This window comes from Diabrotica virgifera, chromosome 6, assembly GCF_917563875.1.
Source record: "Diabrotica virgifera virgifera chromosome 6, PGI_DIABVI_V3a".
In the NCBI taxonomy this organism is placed as follows: domain Eukaryota; kingdom Metazoa; phylum Arthropoda; class Insecta; order Coleoptera; family Chrysomelidae; genus Diabrotica; species Diabrotica virgifera.
Window position 1 is genome coordinate 180,579,344 of NC_065448.1, and position 22,735 is coordinate 180,602,078.

Genomic DNA, 22,735 nt, shown 5'->3' on the forward strand with positions numbered 1-22,735 from the left:
AATATTGTTTTTCTGTTAATTATCGCTTTTAGTATAGTATAGTTGATCCAAAAGATGGCATAACCCAGACATCCAAAGTGAAAGTTATCCTTCAACACCAAATTGTTCTATATGGTCCACACAATGTCCAGAAAAAAGTCACACCATTTTGAGCGTCGGGTTTGGGGGGGAGAGGGGGGAGAAATCGGTAAATTCGTAGGTTTTTAAGTTTTTCGCCAATATTTCTAAAACTATGCGGTTTTGCATGAACAACCCTCTATACAAAATTGTTCTACATTAAATTTGAAATAAAAAAGGTCCTATGCATAATTTTTCTAAAATGAATAGTTCCAAAGTTACGGAGGTAGTATAATGTAACTGGTCCAAAAAAAGGCCTAACCCAAACATCCAAAGTAAAAGTTTTCCTCCAACACCAAAATGTTCTATATGGTCCACATATTGTTCAGTAAAAAGTTACACCATTTTGAGCGTCCGGTTTGGGAGGGAGATGGGAGAGAAGCCGGTAAATTAGTAGTTTTTTTACGTTTTTCGTCAATACTTCTAAAACTGTGCTTTAGCGTAAACTATGTTATATACAAAAATCTTTTACATGAAATTTAAAACAAAAAATGTTCTATACATAATTGTTATAAAGTCAACGGTTCCAGAGTTACGGAGGGTGAAAAGTCGAGGTTTTCGATACTTTTTTTATTTTTTGGGCAACATTTATGATATAACTATACCAAAAACCCAGACATCCAAAGTGAAAGTTATCCTCCAATACCAAATTGTTCTATATGGTCCACATAATGTTCAGAAAAAAGTCACACCATTTTGAGCGTCGGGTTTGGGGGGGGGGGGGGGAGGGGGGAGAAATCGGTAAATATAAAAAGTATCGAAAACCTCCACTTTTCACCCTCCGTAACTCTGGAACCGTTGATTTTATAACAATTATGTATAGAACCTTTTTTCTTTTAAATTGTATGTAGAACATTTTTCTATAGAACATATTCCTTACGCTAAAGCATAGTTTTAGAAATATTGACGAAAAACGTAAAAAAACTACTAATTTACCGATTTTTTCCCCATCTCCCCCCCAAACCGGACGCTCAAAATGGTGTAACTTTTTACTGAACAATATGTGGACCATATGGAATAATTTGGTGTTGAAGGAAAACTTTTACTTTGGATGTCTGGGTTAGGCCTTTTTTAGGACCAATTATACTATACTATGTAATTCCGTAACTTTAGAACCGTTTATTTTAGAAGGGTTATGCATAGGGCCTTTTTTATTTCAAATTTAATGTAGAACAATTTTGTGTAGAGGGTTGTTCATGCTAAACCGCTTAGTTTTAGAAATATTGACGAAAAACTTAAAAAACTACTAATTTGCAGATTTCTCCCCCCTCTCCCCCCCAAACCCGACGCTCAAAATGGTGTGACTTTTTTCTGAACATTATGTGGACCATATAGAACAATTTATTGTTAAAGGATAACTTTCACTTTGGATGTCTGGGTTTGGGTCTAACTATAGCATACTATTTAGTTATTATCGATTCTTTTTAATATTCTAAGTCCCTTTTTTACTGATTAAAACCTTTTAAGTGGTTTTTACGCATCTTTTTCTGTATGCAGTTTAGCCCAGTAAATGTCCATTTGGAGCGTAATTTTCATAGTCACGACGGATTTGCTTAAAAATTGGGGTATAGGTTCCTCTTATAGTCGAAGCAATAAAGCACTGAACCTCCGAAAAAAAAAAGAACAAGACGGATCTTAATAATTCTTTTTGCATTCGATTCGTGAATGCGCCAGGAAACTTTGTGAACCGGAGCCATGCATTCTTAAAGTGCATCTCAAACAGACAATAAAATTCATTACTAAGGGATTTTTGGAGTCTCTGATGACTAGAGTCCAGATTTCTAAGCATAATGCTTATGTCAAACAATACAAGCAGGACTATTTTCTTTTAAAATATGAACGAAATATGAAAAAATAATTCACTTTGACACCACTTTTTTGCTTTTTTTTTTAATTTTTATGCCTTTTTTGAATGTTTGTGCTTATTTGGTGCTTTTGTATGTACTATTATCATTTTTGCATTTGCGAACAGCAGAAATTTAATTTTGATCTATACAGTGCAATGGTGGACTCTGATATCCCACTAAATAAATTGCAAAATGAAAGTTTTAAATCATTTTTGGAAAAGTACTGTCAAAGACATGTGCCGGATGAAAGTATTCTGCGAAAAAAATATGTTAATTGCGTTTACAAGGAAACCAGAAAAAGAGTAAAAATACTAGTGGGGAATAATTACATCTGGTTTGCTGTGGAGGAGACTACAGATATTTGTGGAAGGTACGTCGCTAATTTAATCATAGGCGTACTTCACGAAGAAATCTTGACAAAGGCTTATGTAGTATGTAGTGTGCTCAAAAGAACTAGATCAACAAATACCAATACAGTTTCAAGATTTTCAAATGAAGCTTTAACAAATTTTTATCTTCCTGAGGCTGTGCCCACCAACAAAATAATATTAATGCTTTCCGAGGCTGAACCATATATGATCAAAACAGCATCTAATCTTAAAGTGTTTTATCCAAATCTAATTCACTGTACGTATCTAGCACACCGCCTGAATCGCGTTGCTGAGGCTATACGGCTACAACTCCACTTGCTAATGAGTTGATAAAAATTGGAAAAAAAATTAACTTTAAAGCTCCTTTAAGGATGCAACTTTTTAGAGAAAAATTTCCTAATACTCCATTACCATCCTAACCAGTGTTAACTTGGTGGAGTAGATGCTTTATACTACGCCGAATATTTCGAAAATTTTAAAACCTTCGTATTGGAATTTAAAGATACTGCTAGCAAATCGATAACAGATTGTCAGGATGTTTTAGGTGAAATAGAATTAGAAAACAATCTTGCTTTTATCAAAAGCAACTTTTGTTTTGTGAGTGAAACAATAAAATATTTGTAGATACAGCAAATTTTATTAGTTGAGTCGATCCAAAAAATAAACAGTTTTGAAAAAAAGATGAAAGGTATCCCTGGAAAAGTTGGTCAGATAGTATTAACAAAAGGCAAAGATGTAGTAACAAAAAACGAAGGATTTCAAAATATGAAGAAAATATGTTCAGTTTTAAATGGAGAACACGTTGAAGATATAAATATGGATTCGACGACAGTAGTGGCAAAGAATAAGTATGCACCGATAACCAGTGTGGACGTTGAAAGAAGCTTTTCGATATACAAAAATGTTTTTAGTGAGTGACAGGCGCCAAAAATTTACGATTTAACATTTAAATGAGTATTTAGTTATTTCATGCTTTAAAGACTTTAAACAAAAATTATATATTTTCCTTCGTCTAAAGCGTGTCAATAAAAATAATTAAAGCATTTTGTTTCAGTATCTATTTTTTTGTTTATTCTATTTTATTCTTAAATTTATAGTAGGTATTTAATAGTTCTTAAGATAAGCTTAGAAGTAATTATATACATTTTCGTAAAAAAATAGTTTGTCAAAATTTATATGCCTATTTTCATGCTTTTTTTGTATACTAAAATGCTTTTTTTCATAAAATCGTTATACCTTTTAAGCGCTTTTTTGTGTTTCTGTATGCTTTTAAATTCGAACTCTACTGATGATGAATATGACATCGGAAGTGATCTCCGGTGTACCTGGTGCCCAGGGTACCAGGGTACCTATATTTTGTAACTAATGATGTTTGACTAATTTTTTAATGAATTTTCCGAAAACTCCTGAAAACAAGGTAAACAGTAGGTACCTTGGGTACCAGATACTCCGTAGTCACTTCCGATGTCATATTCATCGTCAGCGACCCAAAACCCCCCGAGTACTGATTTTTGGCAAATTTTTTAATGAATTTGATGAAAACTCCATAAGAAGTAGGAACCTTGGATCAGGGCTGCTTTATCCATTAGGCAATATAGGCAGTTGCCTAGGGCGGCACATTATGAGAGGGCAGCACAAATACTGTACAAAAAATATTTGTATAGGTATAAAAATTATGGATCTGGGTTCTGTCATTAAAGAGTACGAAGCTCTTTCAAATTACTTTACCGCAAGGAAGCCAAAAAATTGTGCCCAAATAAAACACATAAAGAAATAAGAAAGAGAAAAAGAAAAATTCAATTTGACGAGGGTGCCGATGATGAACTAAACTTTTCAGCTAGTGATGAGATGAAAATCCACACATTCTATATTACAATCGACACTCTGATAAGAGACCTGAATAAACGTCTGGAATCTTATCGACTTATTTATCAACGTTTTCGTGTTATTAACAGATTTGCCAAAATTAGGCAATGAAGAAACTATTAAAGAAGCTGAAAATCCGGTACAAAATAAAGACTACCAAGATACATCATTTATGCATGAATGCATTCGGAATGCATTTTGGATACCACAATAAAATCACCAATTGACATAATATCTTACCTAATATTTAAAGAGAGTTATTGCAGTCACTGAAGGTGGATATGAGCTATTACCTCCGATTTCGTTGAACCTCCATCGATTTGCATGAAAGGCTTTTAACCGATTTATCATAAATAACTAAAAAACTATAAGATTTTACAAAAAGGTTATTACTACCAAAATTGAATCTAATAAAAAATGAAATAAACTACTTACTAAAAAGACCTTTTAATGTTAACAAAAAGTAAGTTATAGGTAATTGAAGGTATATTTTTTTCGGCTAGTAGGTACCCAAATCTAAGTATTCAAGCTTTAATAACGGGAATATGATGCATTTTATAGCATAACCTTATTAAACATTAATTTGTCAAAGTACTTAGAAATATCTATCAAATGAGCCCCCGAACAAGTTGATAGCATTAAATTTTATGCACCAAATATTTTTAAAAATTTACCTTTTAAGAATTTTTCCAAAAAAGTTATTGTTTTTTTTAATAACTCCGTTAATTTTTTTTATCAGGTTTGCCTTAACACCATTTGAAAGTTAACTTTATTGACTATTAAACCACGATGAATTTAATTTTTTAAACTCCTTAATTTTTTAAAAATAAATGGCCCCGGTTATATGGTTCTCGCAGCAAAATTTAAGCGTTTCTATCTCGGTTATTTTTTACCCTATAGTTATATACCCTATAGTTTTATATAGTTATAATATAAAGTGAAAATATTTGATACAGAGAAAACTAAAATTTGGTTATACATAAGTATATCACTCTTTACGTATATTGAGTAGTTTTTGAGTTATTATCAAAAGAAAATGAAAATTACGATAATTTTAAAAATTCTGATTTTTTAAATTATATCTTTTTTTTAATATGCATTCTAAATCAGTCAAAATTTTTGAAATCATTATTTATGCTAATATAAAGAAATTCCTTGTAAGGATTACTATAAATTTTTATTTTTGTGGAAACGGAGTATGTTTTATTTTTTAATTTTTCCTAAAAAATTCTAAAGGGTTCTCTTATTTTCATCATAACTTGCTTAATTGTAATGATACTGACTTCTACTGGAGCTCATTTGATAGGTACTCCGAAGTACTTTGACAAGTGTTTAGTAGGTATATTTTATAAAATGAACCTTTTTCCCGTTATTTAAGCTTGAATACTTAGATTTGAGTACTCATCGAAAAAAACATACATTCAATTAACCATAACTCACTTTGAATTAACATTCGTTTAGTTCTTTAAGCAAGGAGTGTATTCAGCTTTTTATTATCTTTAATTTTGATGATAATAACTTTTTTGTAAAAGCTTATAGTTATTGAGTTCTACGTGGAAAACAGCTTTAAAATATGCATTTTTTTACGAAAAAACAAAATCGTTGACCTTTAGTAACTCAAAAAGTATTGATTCATATTAATAACTTTATATAACAAATTTTGCTTAGAATTTGTCTCTCTATCCATTTGTAGAATTATTTAAAAAAATAATTTTCATCCTCGAGAAGGGGTGGCATTCACCACTACGGTAAAAGCGCAAGTTGGCATCATGTCACATTTATTCCTTAAGGTATCCTCTAACTACTCACCAATTTTCATGAAAATTGATGGAGGTTCAACGATATCGGAGGTGAAAACCTTCAGTGACTGCACTAATATAAGTGGATTGAAAGATATTTTTCCCTAATTTTGACATTGCTTTGCACATTTACTTGTGCATCCCAGGTGCCAACGTCTCCGCTGAAAGATCATTTTCGAAAATTTCAAGAATTGAAAATAATTTCTCATCAAGTATGACGCAAGAACTTGCAATTTGTCGATTTTGTCAAGAAAAAATTTTTTTTGAAAAGTTTTTTTGAAAAGAACTCTGATGTGATCGAACTGGAATGACAATTTCTTCTGTTATAGGTATATACACATCGTAGTTTAAATCCATTTTTAGTGTTTTTGCAAATTTCTGCAATTTTTTTTTCGCAAAACTGGTACATGGTTAAAGGGCGGCTACTAGAGAATTGCCTAGGGCGTCAATTAACCTAAACGCGGCCCTGTCCTGGATACCAGGTATTCCGGAGATCGCTACCGATGTCATAATCGTCGTTAGCGGCCCCAAAAAGCCCCCGAGTAATGATTTTTGACTATTTTTTTAATGAATTTTAATGACGAGGTAAACAGTAGGTACCCTTGGCACCAGGTACTCCGAAGATCACTATTGATATCATATTTATTTTCAGCGACCCCAAAAACCCCCGAGTAACAAAATTGACCTCATTTCCGCCGATAATTGACGAGTTCTGAATTTTTTTTATTGTTTGTTTGAGATGAACTTTAAGAACTCAATTTTTGTATGCAATTTTTCAATGTTATATCATGGCTCCGGTTCACAAAGTTGCCTGGCGCATTCTCGAATCGAATGCAAAAGAATTATTAAGATCCGTCTTGTCCCTTTTTTTTCGGAGGTAAGGCCGATTTTAGTTCTTTATTGTTTCGTGCTTTATTGCTTCTACTACATGATTGGACTGGAGCCGAGGGTAACTTTGAATTGAGGGGTAAAAGCCCCTCTTATGGGCGAAAAAACATAAGTTCAAAATAAGTCCGGAATTGAATAAACACTAACTATTAATTCTCATCAACTTTTGTTCTATAGAGCTTTTTCATTACGCCAATTAAACATTCAATTCGGCACAATTAAACAGAGAAAAACGGCAAACCTGGGCACGTAATTAGAAACAAAAGATACCAATTTCTGCAAACCTTAATTGAAGGAAAGATCGAACGAAGAAGGGGAATGGGCAGAAAGAAAATGTCATGGCTCCGTAATTTCAAACAATGGACAGGGCTAAGAAAAATAATAGACCTAGTATACACTGCAAGGGATAGAGAAAAATGGTCAAAGAAGAAGAAGAAGAAGAAGAAGAAGAAGAAGAAGAAGAAGAAGAATATAGATTAGGTAGATGCAAATTTGTAGCTTATGAAAGATAGGTCTTATTCGTCAAATTTAAAATCTAATATTTCAGTGAAATAACAAAAAATTTAAGCACTTTCCGGGGAAAACTTATCAAAACTTTTTAAATCAAATGTGTTCAAAAAAGCTTAATTTTTAATTTTTTAAAAAGCGTATTCGAGGATAAACTAAGCAAAATGCATTAAACCAAAAAATATATTATTTAGAGTTATCGAAAAAAAAAAACTAATTGAATTAAACCTAATTAAAATAAAATATTTTATTGACTATAGAAATTTATTATTAAAATTATTTTTGATAAAAGTAAGTTGGAGTTTTGTGTTCAAATTCGGGGTCTTCAGTTTTTAAAGCTTTCATTTTGTTGGATTTATCATAGTTTGCTTAAAAGTTGTGTAGAGTTATAGCATTTTTCTACATATGAATGGATTTATTTCGCTTTTCTGAACTGTTGGTTGTATTTATTTCTTTTTGCCAAATAAATAAATACCTTAGTGTCAAAAATCAAACACCAATTTACTAAAACACTATTAATTTATAAAACAAAGCTTCTCAAATATGTATGCCTATACAGGGTGTAACAAAAATACAGGTCATAAATTTAATCGCATAATCTAGGACCAAAAATAATTCGATTGAACCTAACTTACCTTAGTACAAATGTCCACATAAAAAAAGTTACAGCCCTTTTAAGTTACAAAATGAAAATCGATTTTTTCGAATGTATCGAAAACTACTGGAGATTTTTTATTGAAAATGGACATGTGGCATTCTTATGGCAGTAGCATCTTAAGAAAAAATTATAGTGAAATTGCGACACCCCATAAAAATTTTATGGGGGTTTTGTTCCTTTAAACCCCCCCCAAACTTTTGTGTACGTTCCAATTAAATTATTATTGTAGTACCATTAGTTAAACACAATACTTTTAAAACTTTTTTGCCTCTTAATACTTTTTCGAAAAGTCAGTTTTTATCGAGATATTTCTAATATTTTTCAAATCCACCACATATTTGTATATGGTTAAGTATGATTATGGAGACTTGGTAATAACATGAAAATTTATTTATCTTCTTCTTCTTCATCTTTTTATATAGACATTACTCTGTTTTTCAGTGTGCCTCCAGTAAGTTGTCATTCCACTTTTTTCGTGGTCTTCCCACTGATCGTCTTCCTATTGGGGAACAGTCTCTCGCCGTCCTTACTACTCTATTTGTTGTCATTCGGCTTATGTGGTCGTTCCATTCTACTCTTCTGCTTTTCACCCAGTTATTAATGTTGCCCACCTTGCATCTCCTTCGTATATCTGCACTTCTAGCTCTATCCGACATTGTCTTACCATCGATTTTACGCAATGTTTTCATCTCTGCTGTTTCTAGCATTCTTTTTGTCCTTTCTGTATCAGGTCGTGTTTCTGCCGCGTATGTCATTATTGGTCTGATGACTGTTTCGTAAATTCTGCCTTTCACTTCTTTCCCGATGTTTTTATTTCTCCATATTGTTTCATTCAGGCAACCTGCGGCTCTGTTTGCTTTATTCACCTGATCTTCCACTTCTGTTTCGAGCTTTCCGTAGCTGCATAGTGTGATGCCTAGATATTTAAACTCCATGACATGTTCCATTATTTGACCCTCCAGCTCTAATTTACACCTTATTAGATCTGCTGTTATAACCATGCATTTAGTCTTTTTTGGTATTTTTAGTATTTATTTATGATTTACATTTTTAGGGATATTTTGAACCATATTAAAAAAGAAGTCACATCTCGATAAAAGGTGCCTTTTCAAAAAAATACAAAGAGGCAAAACGTTTTAAAAACACTGTGTTTAACTAATGGTACCGCAGTAATATTTTAATTGGAACGTACACAAACATTTGGGGGGTTTAAAAGAACAAAACCCCCATAAAATTTTTATGTAAACATATTGAAAATAAGGCTCAACTTGATCAAAACTCAACATCCAAAACAAAATTCTTCTGTACAAAGCAATACTCAAACCTATTTGGTACTATGGACTACACCTCTGGGGCTGTGCAAAGTCAACATCACTGATCAATAGTGGATGCACCATGGTATGTAACTAATAAAACATTTCACGAAGACTTAAATATACCTTTCATCGGAGAAGAAATCCATCGAACCTCGGAATCACAAAACGAGCGTACCATTCACCATGACAATGAGTTAGTAAGGGAATTATTCCATAATGGCCCTGTCACAAGGAGACTAGATAGAACCTGGCCTCAGGACCTATTTTAAAACTTTAACATAAATAGAATAAGATGAGACATCATTGGAAGTCTCTTCTTCATGCCCAAAAACATGGAACAAATTTACTTAATACTATTTTAATGATGTAGATTGTAAATAAACATAATTACATAAAAAAACTTAATAAAAACTGCCTTATAGGCAGCTTTTATCGAGCTAGCTAGTATTAAAGGGGCAAAAAAGTTTTAATAATATTCAATTTAACTAATGGTACCACAATAATAATTTAATTGAGACGTACACAAAAGTTTGGGAGGGTGTAAGGGAACAAAATTCCCATAAAATTTTTATGGGGTGCACAAATTTCACTATAATTTTTCTTTAAGATGTTCCTGCCAAAGAATACCACATGTCCATTTTCAATAAAAAATCTTCAATAGTTTTCGATATATTCGAAAAAATCGATTTTCATTTTGTAACTTCAAAGGGCTGTAACTTTTTTTATGTGCATATTTGTACAAAGGTAAGTTAGGTTTATTCGAACTATTTTTGGTCCCAGAATATGTGATTTAATTTTTGACCTGTATTTTTGTTACACCCTGTATAATTTTCTAGACAATCGCATTCCTTTGAAACGAAAACTAAAATAGACTACCCCAGCTAATTGAAAATAATATTTCAACCAAATAAGACAGCTATTGTACACCCTAAGCTTAGTTCATTACCTCTAGGTATGTGTTCGTCTTGTCCTAATCTTAGATATGAACTATGAAGATTCGGAATGGAATCTGCTGCTGCTTATGTCATTATTGGTCTAAATACTGTTTTGTAAATTCTGTCTTCACTTAGTTCTGATATTTTTATTTCTCCATATTGTTTCATTCAGGCAACCTGCGGCTCTGTTTGCTCTATTCACTTGATCTTCACTTCTGTTTCGTTTTTTCTGTAGCTAGATAGTGGTGATACAGAAAATTACACGGTATCGCCGTAATGCAAGTTCAATTACTGGCCTATTTTACTTAGTAACCTTAAGTAGATAAGTAGAGTTTTACTTCCCTATTTTAGTTTTTGCCTGCTTTAGTTAACAATACCAAACGAGAAGTTTTTGAGGAGTTTAGAATTTTTGAAAGGCAATGCGTATTTTTAATAAAGTTTCTAATGCGTAGGGTATTTCTATTAATATTAGCAAAACTGGTCTAAGTATAATATGCTATACATTTTCCTGATGTTCAAATCTTCACTTTCAGTACAAATTGTTCTTCATTTTTTGTTGTCTTCAGTATCTGCTTATTTACAGTTGCTGGTTGATATTCGTTTTGTTTCATATTCCACTTCACTTCCCTTACGGGCATGTTAATTGGGCCACTCCATCCATGAGTAGCCATCTTAAATCTTCAGTACAACGTGTCTTTAGGTGAGCGACTGGCGTTTTATTGTCTTTTCTTGGTCTCTATTTCGATAATCCCTTTCAGCATCACCAATATGTAATTCGGGCTATGTGCCCTACCCATTTACATTTCAGCCTGGCTATTATATCGATGACGTTAATCACCTTGGTCCTTCGATTGATCTTTTCATGTTTTACTTAGTCTCGTAGAGTTATTTCTAACATAGATCGCTCCATTTCTCTGTGTGTGACCGTTAATTTGGTAGTTGCAGCTTTTGTTAAGGTAAGTGTTTCTACTCTCTATGTCAACACTAGGTAGGTCGTATCGATAGTCTAAATATACCTAGTATTGCTATTTATCTACGAGTTCTATTTCTTGTCAACCAATACTGATATTCTAGTTAGGTAACACATTTCTCATTACTGTTTTACGTTTATATTTAAACCTACATTTTGTGTAAGTACAGGTTCTTGTACCATTTTTGTTGTCATTCCTAGATGTTCAGCTATTAATACTATACTGTCGATGAAACGAAAGTGTTTATGCCCTCTTCTACTTTATTTTAATTTAATGCCTTTTCTTATGACGTGGAAACGTGGTATTTTTATACCGATATATCCACACATTCTCATACGATAAAGGTAGTCGCTAAGAAGCAGTCGCCAAGAAAGAGTCCCAAAGCATTCGTCGAGTCGTCAAGAAACACAGCCAAGTCATAGTGTGACAATCCCTTATCGTGCAACAATATTTTCAAGTGGGTCGCATCGTTTTACTAAGCTTAGACAGTCCAAAGTGTAACGGATTTATCCTATATATTACTGTTTAATTTAATATTTTAGAGCCAATAAAGTCATATCTTTCACACGTTGTATCACATTCAGCCAGCATCTTATCGGAGGTTAATATCGCGTTACATTCAGAAAGTTGTTTGAGTTTATAGAATGATATATCTGTTAGTATAACTCTTCGAATATTTCTTCAGTTTCAAATATTTGGGTACCAAAATATGCGACCACAAACCAATCGAAGAAGAAACGAAGTTAAGCAGATTAACTAAGGATAGGTGTTTCTTTTAAATCATTTTAATCAAATTCTCCCATAATAATCATAATCTCCCCGAAAATGTGTTAGAAGTCCTCATCTCACTAATTAATGATTCCTTTGAGAAAGGTAAATTTCCAGAGTGCCTGAAGACAGCCTTCATTATTCCTCTTCATAAGGGTGGTGAAATATCTAATACCTGCAATTATAGACCTATTGCACTACTACCGGTACTCCCCAAAATTATTGAGAGACTCATAAAAGCCCGACTTATGTCCTTTCTAGTTGAAAACAACATTTTATCACAAAATCAGTTCGGCTTTTTAAATAATAAATTCACCACTGATGCCATCTTTTCTGCACTACATGAGGTTTATCAAGCACTGAACAATAATCTTCACACTGCCACCGTTTTTTGTGACTACGCCAAAGCTTTTGATTGTGTAAATCATAACATTTTGATAAGAAAACTAAATTACTACGGAATTCGAGGTATTTCTTTAGATTGGTTCCAATCTTACTTGGATGATAGAAAACAACTGGTTAAAGCAAATGATACAGACTCTAGTCTCAAAAACATTGTATGTGGGGTACCTCAAGGTTCAGTATTGGGTCCTCTAGTTTTCCTTATCTTTATTAATGACATCACTAGTTTAAAAATCGATGAAAAAGTCTTTCTTTTTGCTGATGATACCAGTATCACTTGGAGCAACTCAAATATTGCAACTCTTCATGCTACTATAACTTCTGATCTACTTACAATAAAAACCTGGTCTGACTCTAATTTACTCTCGTTTAAGGTAGATAAAAGAGTAGCATTGTCTTATAAAGGAGTGCTTCAACCCTTACCTCTTAATAACAGCCAGATCAGTACCGTTGATTCTGTAAAATTTCTTGGTGTTTTTTTAGACAGCAACCTTAAATGGTCCCACCATATCGATTTGTTAAGGAAGAAAATATCTTCAGCTTGCTATGCTGTAAGATCTGTTTCGAATGAACTCAATTTAGCATCTTCCAAAATAACATATTTTTGTTTGTTCGAGTCACATCTTCGTTGTGGTCTTCCTTCTTGGGGTTCTGGTATAGCTGCCCAATTCGATGTTACTTTCAAATTACAAAAAAGAGCAATTAGATATCTGTTTGGCCTCAGAATAACAACACATTGCAGAAGTTACTTCAAAGATCACAGAATTTTAACCCTTCCATCTTTGTATATTTTAGAAACTGTTTGCTTATTTCGTAAACATCTACATGTCTTTCTGCCAAGACCTAATCATGACTACTTCACGAGAAATTCTACGTTTGACATCTATATGTCGACCCCGTCCTCTGAGCTAGTAAAGAAATCTATATTATATTCCGCAAAAAGCTTTACAATCATCTCCCTCTACAACTTAAATCTGCAACATCTTTCCCCAAATTCCGTAAACTGACAAAAGCCTACCTATCTGAAAGACCATATTATTCAGTAGAAGATTTTCTTAATCAATAACTAAGAAATTACAGTACCCTTTGCACAATTAGTATTTTTATTATCATTTTTTTGTCTATATTTGGGTGTCATATGCAGCAGCTTAACTTTTAAACTTATTAATTACTAGGTAGACTATGCATTTGCAGTTTACTTAAATTTTGCAATTGATGACTTCTGTTTAACTTCATTATTATTGCTATTATTGTAAATATATTGACGATTTATGTAATTTTAGTAAATTGAATTGTTATTGTTTTGTTTTCTTGACTTTTTATAAGCTTTGTCGATAAAATTGTACAATTTTTCATGACAATAAAAGCATATTTCTATTCTATTCTATTCTATTCTAAAGTCTGCATTCATGAGCAGAAAGCGACATATTATAAAACCGAATTGGCAATGCTGTATGGAGAATCTGACCTGAAAGGATACCTTAGTGTGACAGGCTACGAAACTCTACAGAGGGTCTCCCAGGAGGCAGATAGCCTCGGCTTTGCTAGATGACGGTGTCAAGAATTGACGGCGAAGGGTTGAGTACGAAAGCAATAAAGTTGGTCTAAAAATCAATAAAGCTAAGACAAAAATAATGGTGGGCGACAGATTCGACACTATTCAACTGACTAACAGGTTACAAGAATACCAGATAGTAACCACCTTTGTCTATCTCGGGTCTAGTATAACTAAAGTTGGTAACTGTGAAGCAGAAGTTCGGAGACGTATTGGTATGGCAAAAAATGAGACGAGTCGCCTAAATAAAGTTTGGAAAGACAGATCTATCTCTTAAAATATCAAGATGAGTCTGCCCTTGTATTCTCAATATTTCTATACGAAGCAGAGGCTTGGACTCTTCGCGCATGCGAGCGCCAAAAAATTGATGCTTTTGAGATGTGGTGCTGGAGAAGAATGCTGCGCACACCTTGGGCAGCTCATAGGATAAACGTTTCCATTCTAAACCAACTCAAGATTAAAAAAAGGCTGTCCACAATATGTCTGCAACGAATACTGCAATTCTTTGGTCACGTGGTTCGCAGAGATGACGACAGTTTGGAGAGATTAATTGTTTCTGGAAACGTTCCGGGGAGAAGAATTCAGCTGGAAACTCATTCTGCGAAGCTCTTAGAGCAGCTGAGGGTAGAGACCAATGGAGAGACATTGTTAGGAATATTGGAAGAAATCAAGATCCTCAGTAATGGGGAAACGACAAGAGAGAGAGAGAGATAGGTGTCAAAAATATTTGATTTAGCTGTGAGTCATAAGTTAGTAAACAGAAGCATCTGCTTGAAGGCCTATTGTTAGTCAGATCTGGCCACAACGTGTTCTGTAACGCAGTTTAATCAGTAACGAAGTACGTAAGGATTCTCAGAAAGTATATTTCTTCTTCTTTAGGTGCCGTGTTTGTATTCAGTCGTTGGCCATCATCATGTTTACAAGCTCCTAAAATATTTATCTATCGGCTGCTACGCTAAATAATTATTTTACAGTGGAACAACACCATTGCCTAATACTACGCAGCCATGAAAGTTTCTTTTGACCAATCCATCTCTTTCCCTCCACTTTTTCTTGCATTATAAGGCAAAGTAGATGGTATTTAGGTCCTCGAATTATATGGCCGAAATATTATGCATTTCTCCTCTTTATGATGTTTATGAGCAGATGCTCATAAACAGCTTCGAGAACAGCTTCAATGCAAATGTGCGAAACCCACGATATCTTTAAGATTTGTCGATAGCACCACAATTCGAATGTTTCCAATTTATTTAGCTTTGTGGTTTTTAACGTCCACGTCTTACGATCATAAAATAATATAGATCACACATAATACATCACGACCTTTTTAAAAATATTCATCAATAGGCTTCGGTTTCATACAACTGGTTTCCAGGTCAATAGGCCTGGCCTTAGTGATATTTCTGTTACCGTTAAAACCCGATTTCAGTTAAAACCCGAATTTACTAGGAAAAACTAGTTTTAACTATGCGCTTTAGACAATTCTAGTTTTAACTAGTCAAAACTACATTTGACTGCTAAATTCAGTTAAAACTAGAAATCCCGAACGGATTTCATATTTAGAGTAGTTTATACTAGTTCAAAGTAGCTTTTTTGGAATTACTGGCGAATACCAGTTAAAATTGTTGCAAGAAACAATATGTTATAACGGCTTGTTCGGGGTAGTATTAATGACATGACGAAGGTGGCCGGTCGGTGGCAAAGCAGTGTGTGAAACTGTTGATTGTTTTTCATCGTTTTTATTGGTTATATTACACCACTGTGTATTATTCACCATTAGTAATAATATCGAAGATCATATTGAGAGCAGAGATATAAGAACGTGTTTTGGAAATGATTTTACAAATGGAAGAGACAGATAAGAAAGAAAGTCACTACAATGTTGTGACCAAAAGCATAATATGTAATAAATTAATGGTCGAAGTACAAGTTGCGGAACTGTCTGCCAAGAAAACACCATAACAAGATCAAAGACAAAAATGATTTAGAATTGTTGAAGTTGGCGAAATAAAAAAGTTAGCTTCTAAAATTGATCCCATCAAATATTATGTACCTGTCGAAAATATTTTTGGCATAATTGGAGGCCCATGTTATGTTGCTATCTTTCATGGAAATTGGGATAGCTTGAATACTGAAACCGCCAGGAAATAGGCATCTAGACTTTTTATTGATATGATCAATACTTTTATACCAATGTGTGAAACCGGCCAACGGAAGAAGAGTACAAATATAAAAACGAAGAGAGGTCTTGTGTCCAAACCTATATTGCATTCAAAAATGAATAGTCGCTGTCAGATAGATTTGATCGATATGCAATCACAAGAGAATCGCATATAAACTACTCTAAATGAAATCAGTTCCCGATTTCTAGTTTTAACTGAATTTAGCAGTCAAATCTAGTTTTGACTAGTTAAAACTAGAATTGTCTAAAGCGCTTAGTTAAAACTAGTTTTTCCTAGTAAATTCGGGTTTTAACTGAAATCGGGTTTTAACGGTAACATTTTGATCCTGGTTTACCCGTTCTATCTATTCTCTATCAAGAGAAAGCAGACTTTGATCTACATTAATCTTTCCAACTGCTATCCACTTTGTCCTTGAAATATTGGTTTTTATTCCTCTCTGATATTTTGCTTCACTGTCTAGATTAAATAATGTCTGAAGATCTTGTACATTTTCTTCAAGAATGGCTGTGCCGTCAGCGTATCTGATATTGTTGATTACTTCTCCATCCAGTCTTACTTCCTCTTGTCTGTCGTCCAAAGCGTCCTTAAAGATTTCTTCAGATATAGATTAAAACGACTGGGTGACAAAACACAACCCTGTTGTACTCCATGTTTGATGAGTAGTTTTTCAGTACGACTACCTTTAACTGGGATAGAAAGTATACACAACGTTCATTTAACAAAAGGTGGAATTTGCATGCAACTTTGATACCAAAAATGATCAAGTCATAGAATAATTTCTCCTGTTTCGGAGAAATAATTTTCACCTTTACAATATCAATTAAGTTGTTAGTAAAGTTCATAGTATGGAAATTATTTTCTAGAAGAATTTAAAAAATCTATTAAACTATCATCTATTAGTATCAACTATAGGCCTGCATCCCGCGTACCAAGAAAAATTGCTTAATAGCAAGCTGAAAATTTGTTAACAACTTAACGGTGTCTAGTCGGACAAACTTTGATGTACGGGAATACTGGAAGAGGGGAATATTTCTGGATCCCGCATAAGAAAAAAAAGTTGATTAATAGCAAGCTGAAAATTTGTTAATGACTTAACAGTGTCTAGTCGGACAAACTTTGATATATGGGAACACTGGAACAGGGAAAGTTTTAATGGTGGAACATGTTAAAAATTTGGAAAGTCAGACTACGAAAACGTCTGATGTATTTTGTCGGACAGAACTTCCAATTGATTTGTTGCCCTTTCATTAAACTGTCGTGCAAAAATCAGACTGGTGTTTATCACCAACTGGACATTTTAATGAGTGGAACACGAAGAACATGTCAAATGACAGGAATTATGTTAGTTAAAATTAGCAGTCTGGTTTATGCATGAGAGTTTAATGAAAGGATAACAAATCAATTGGAAGTTCTGTCCGACAAAATACATCTGACGTTTTCGTAGTCTGACGTTCCAAATTTTTAACCTGTTCCACAATTAAAACTTTCCCTCTTCCAGTGTTCCCATATATCAAAGTGTGTCCGACTTGACATCCTTAAGCTATTAGGAAATTCTCAGCTTGCGAATATTCAACTTTTTGTTGGTAGGCGGGATCCAGACCTAGAAGTTTTAATTGTGGAACAGGTTACAAATTTCTAACGTCAGACTACGAAAACGTCCCATGTATTTTGTCGGACAGAACTTCCAATTGACAGTTTTCACAATCATAAACTTGTCAGGATGACACGTTCCACAATTACGTTTCACAATGAAAATTTCCCCCCTGTTCCAGTGTTCCCATACATTAAAGATTGTCCGACTAGACACCGTTAAACTATTAACAAATTTTCAGTTTACTATTAATCAACTTTTTTTGCTGCGCGTGATCCAGACCTATAAGACAATAGCTATTATTACCAAATCAATAACAAGCTTATGAAATAACTAAAACAATGATACGGATTGGCCAACTTTTCGAAAAAGATACGTTTTGAATAAGGGAAATATTTTTTCAATCATGTTTTTATGCATTTTTATGTATATTAGAGCAACTCATTAAATATTACATGCAAAAAAGCAACACATTATGTGACTCACCTATATCTTGTTTGACTGTTTTTTAATATATCAGAAATAAATGAGGCACAAAATCAAATATCACTTTTCACCGAACTGTTCACTTTGAAATACAGATACAAATTAATGGTTACAAACAGAAACTGTGTTGGTATATAAGCGTGTTGGAAATTCCAAAGTGTTTTTTAAAATAAAACTCTTCAGGTGTTTCACTGATATTTGCACTAAATGCATTTTTAAATTTCGGCCTCGTCGCAATAAATGATGCGGTATTAAACTAATGAGAAATAAAAAAGATCAGATTTCTTTGGGGTTTTTTCTTCGCTTTCAAATTTGGCCAGATGGGTTTTTCCATTAACTATAACAAATATTTTTTGCTACTTGCATGGTTATACTCGACTGCGTAAATTTGTATTATATACGAGGTGATGATAATATGAATGTTTCCTACTGTTAATATCATCATTATACTTAAGCAAATATGCAAATAAAAAGGTATGAGATATGCGCATAAATATGCAGTACTTTACCCAAAAATATGCACGTTTATCTAAAAAATATGCATGTAATTAAAAAATATATTTACAGTATTTTTTTATTTACAAACATATTTAAAATATCTCCACATGGTGTATTAATTAACATGTATATATTTTACTAACTAAGCTAATTAATTACATATTTAAATATTTAAGTATTTTAACAAATAAATAATTGATATTATTTCGAATTGTGGTAACAATAAATATAATTATCAAATGCTGTTCAAAATTTTCTAACAAATACTTATGGTTTCTATCTGATTACATAGAAAAACTTCTTTTGATATTAACTGATATAATTGGGGCATTGTTCAAATTTACGATAATAGTTGGTTCTAAATTAAGTGCTTCGAAAAATGTCCAAGCTAATAGTACTTGAACCACTTGAGGAAGAATCTGGTAATAACCGGGTAATAATCGGGTAATAATAAGGACTGGTTTTATCAGGGTTTTGTATATTTTGCATTTGGTGCATTATATGCTTTATTAGCAATATATGTGTTCTTCTCTTAACTTTTTAGCCGACATTGTTATCTGCGGTAACTAGTGAACCTAGATATGTAAAAAAATTTACGCTTTCGATGTTATAGTCTCCTATTGTCAGATTCTGTAGGTTTCTTCGGCCTGTTGATTTGCTGGCCTTCATGTATTTGGTTTTTATTCCATTAATATTTAGGCCACTGTTTTGTGTCGCTCTTGCCGTGTCGCAAATGCCAATATTTGTACATTTTTTGTTATTATTTTTCCTCTGGTATTGACTTTTGACTCTCTAATTATTTTTTCTAATGTGATGTTGAATAGAATACAGGATAGGGCATCTCCCCGCCCGTCGTTCTAATATGGATTTTATCTGTTAGTGCGTTTTGAATTCGAATTTTGCTTTGTACTTTAAGTGTTTCTTTTACTATACCAATGAGTTGAGTTGGAATATTAAACTCTTTCAGAGCGTGGATCAGAAATTCTCGATCGATACTATCATAGGCACTCTCAAAATCAATGAAGAGATGAGCAGATAAGGGTGCGCATAGGAAAAGCTAGATCCACCTTCAAACAGATGGGTGCCCTCTTCACTGCCACAACCTCACTCTTAATATAATAGTTATTTATGTACCAAGTCAGTAAAGTAACTCTTTATCGAACAAGTTTGATATTATGAGCAGAATGAGCATAGCGAGGGAGGCGAATAACAGACGAGTTCGATAAAGATTATTTACTGACGTGGTGCATACAAAATTTTATCGCCAACAATTTGATATTGGTTTTAACACTTACTTACAATTTACAATTTAAGAAGTTTTTAAATTTTAGAAGTAATAAATATTTCATGACAGTGATGACTAGAGACTGGAAAATATGCACTAAAAAATGTCTAAAATATGCATGCAATATGCATTTTAAAACAAGCTGAATATGCACAATTAACATGCAAATATGCATTTATATATGCACTTATTTTTATATGAATAATTTTATGGTTTACGTTAAATACATAAATAAATAAAAAATAATAAAAATAAATAAATAGGTTTGAATTTAAACCAAATTGTATTATTATTTCTTAATATATTTTTTTAACTTCAGGTTTTGTGACAAATAAAACGGCAAAATATTTTATTTTGACCACAAGATAAATAAGAGTACAATAAAATAAATGTACATATTTTTATTGTTACAATATTGATTCATATTTTCTAAACTAATATTATAAAAAGAGTACAATAAAACAAATTTACATATTTTTATTGTTACAATAAATAATCATATATTGATTCATATTTTCTAAACTAATATTATGTCTTCTATCTGTTAATATTTGTTTATAGGCAGAAAAAGATCTCTCAACGTCACAAGATGTAATTGGGGCATATTTAAACTTTGCTATTAGAGACGGATCCATATTAATATTTTCATCGAAGTTTCCAAAATTGATTATATTATTTATTGAACGCAATAAAGTGAAACCCTCATTTTTGTTTAAAACGTCATCAAGTTTATCTTTAATTTTTACTCCAATTTCCCCATTCAGATTTGTTATTTTCTGTTTAACCGAATCAACAATAGACACACTATTGTGAAGACATAAATTTTGAGCCTCTAATTTTGTAATTGAACTTTCAATGATATCGAAATTCGATTTTATATACAACAATTGATTTTTAATAGACTTTTCTTTAAAAATATTTTGACAGTTATCAATAGCGGTACAAGTCGGATCAAAACTTGAAATAACGCTTTTGATGTCGTCGTAGTGTTCAGATAAAAATATAGCACTTTTAAGCCAAGTTCCCCATCTGGTTAATACTGGTTCTGGTGGTAAAGGAATATCGGGAAGCATCTCCCTATATACCTGTACACGTAGTGGTGCTTTCAGAAATACTTTTTTTACATTATTTATTAAGGTGTTTACATTGGGAAATTCAATTCTAACTTTCTCTGCAACTCTGTTTAGGCCGTGCGCCAAACATGTACAGTGAATTAAATTAGGGAAAAAGATTTTAAGATTGGATGCAGCTTTCATCATATATGAGGCGGCATCACTAAGCATTAATAATATTTTTTCAAATGGTACTTGATCAGGTAAAAAAAAATTTGTTAGGGATTCGTTAACAAATCTAGCTATTGTAGCATAGTTTGTTTTTTCCAAACATTTTACACTAATTAAGTATGAGTTTTTAAAATCGCCAGAGTCGTTAAGAACTCCAACAATTAGATTCGCAATTTGTCGACCCTTTGTATCCGTTGTTTCGTCGACGGAAATCCAAAGATATTCGGCTTTTAACTGATTTTTAATACTCGTCATCACATCTTTGTAACATGCACTGACATATTTTTTCCGAAGAGTTGAAGAACTTGGTATTTGAGCTGGTTTATCTTTAATCTTGCAATAAGTTTTTAAAAAGTTTTGACACGATTTATGTTCTAACTTGTGCAGAGGGATATTGCAGTTCAAAAAAAAATGGCATAAATCCTTTGCAAAGGTTTCTTGCCCAACTGACGTATTCTGAATCTGCAAACTGTTCTGTAGAATCTGCTGGCGAGGTTTATTATCATTTTTTGATAGCTTAGTTTGGTGAAGTGAAGTTTTTATGTGTTGAACTACTTGGAATTTCTTTTGACATGGAATCTGGAATATAATGATAATGATGTTTTAGATGTTTTCGTAAATAGATACCTACATTAAAATGATCAAACTTTTTAAACCTCCCCCAATTTTTTTTTATTTCTCAAAGTGAAATTGAAATCGTCAAACAATAAAGTACAGTCAGTGTACCGTAGTATACAGGGTGGGCCACTCTCAACACCTCGCTCTGTATAAGCCAAACCGTTGCGAACTTTAAAAAACAGTTTTTGAAGAAATGGGACGGTTTGTCATTTTAGAATAGACAGACACATAGATGTGCAAAGAAGTTTGATAAGTTTAAAAATCTATTGAAGTGGAGAACTTACCTTTTTATCACAAATGGTGCAAAACATACTTTCACTGTCGATAACTTTTAGATGATTGTTACTTCCAATCCAACTTCTGAGAAGACTTGATTTTTCCCTTGCTACTTTAGGCATTTTCACAATAATAATAAAATGATTTTTTTACACAGTATAGTCAATAACTTGCAATCACAAAAGTTGAATAATCGGCGATTGATTTAAGACTAACCATTCATAAAATAAAATAATCTATCCTACCCTTAAAATGCTTAAAATTTCGTTTTGGTTGGTTTTCCCAGAATAATTCATAGTTGGCCGACACCAGCAGAAAGTACAGGTAATATTTGTAATGTTATTCAAAATATAATCGGTATTTACTTAGGTAATTTGTAAATTCTGAGAAGTCTATAAATCTTAAATATCCGGATAATGATACCTGCAGCTATAAATAACGCCCATTATGTTTATGGGTACAACAACAAAGGAGCTTAACAGCAAAATATTTACTTTCACATTTTATTTTAATGG

General features: G+C 32.7%; 1 protein-coding gene across 4 annotated transcripts in view; it reads right to left on the reverse strand.

The window, feature by feature from the left end:
• LOC114338973 (sodium-coupled monocarboxylate transporter 1-like) overlaps window positions 1-22,735 on the reverse strand; it is a 179,808-nt gene that overhangs the window by 109,742 nt on the left and 47,331 nt on the right. The window contains exon 1 of one of the 4 annotated variants that reach the window (XM_028289598.2): window positions 18,261-18,367. The exons of the other annotated variants lie outside the window; for them this stretch is intronic. The gene's annotated coding sequence lies outside the window, so the exon portion shown is untranslated. Of the gene's footprint in view, window positions 1-18,260; window positions 18,368-22,735 lie in introns of those variants that run through there. 4 annotated transcript variants of the gene reach the window in all.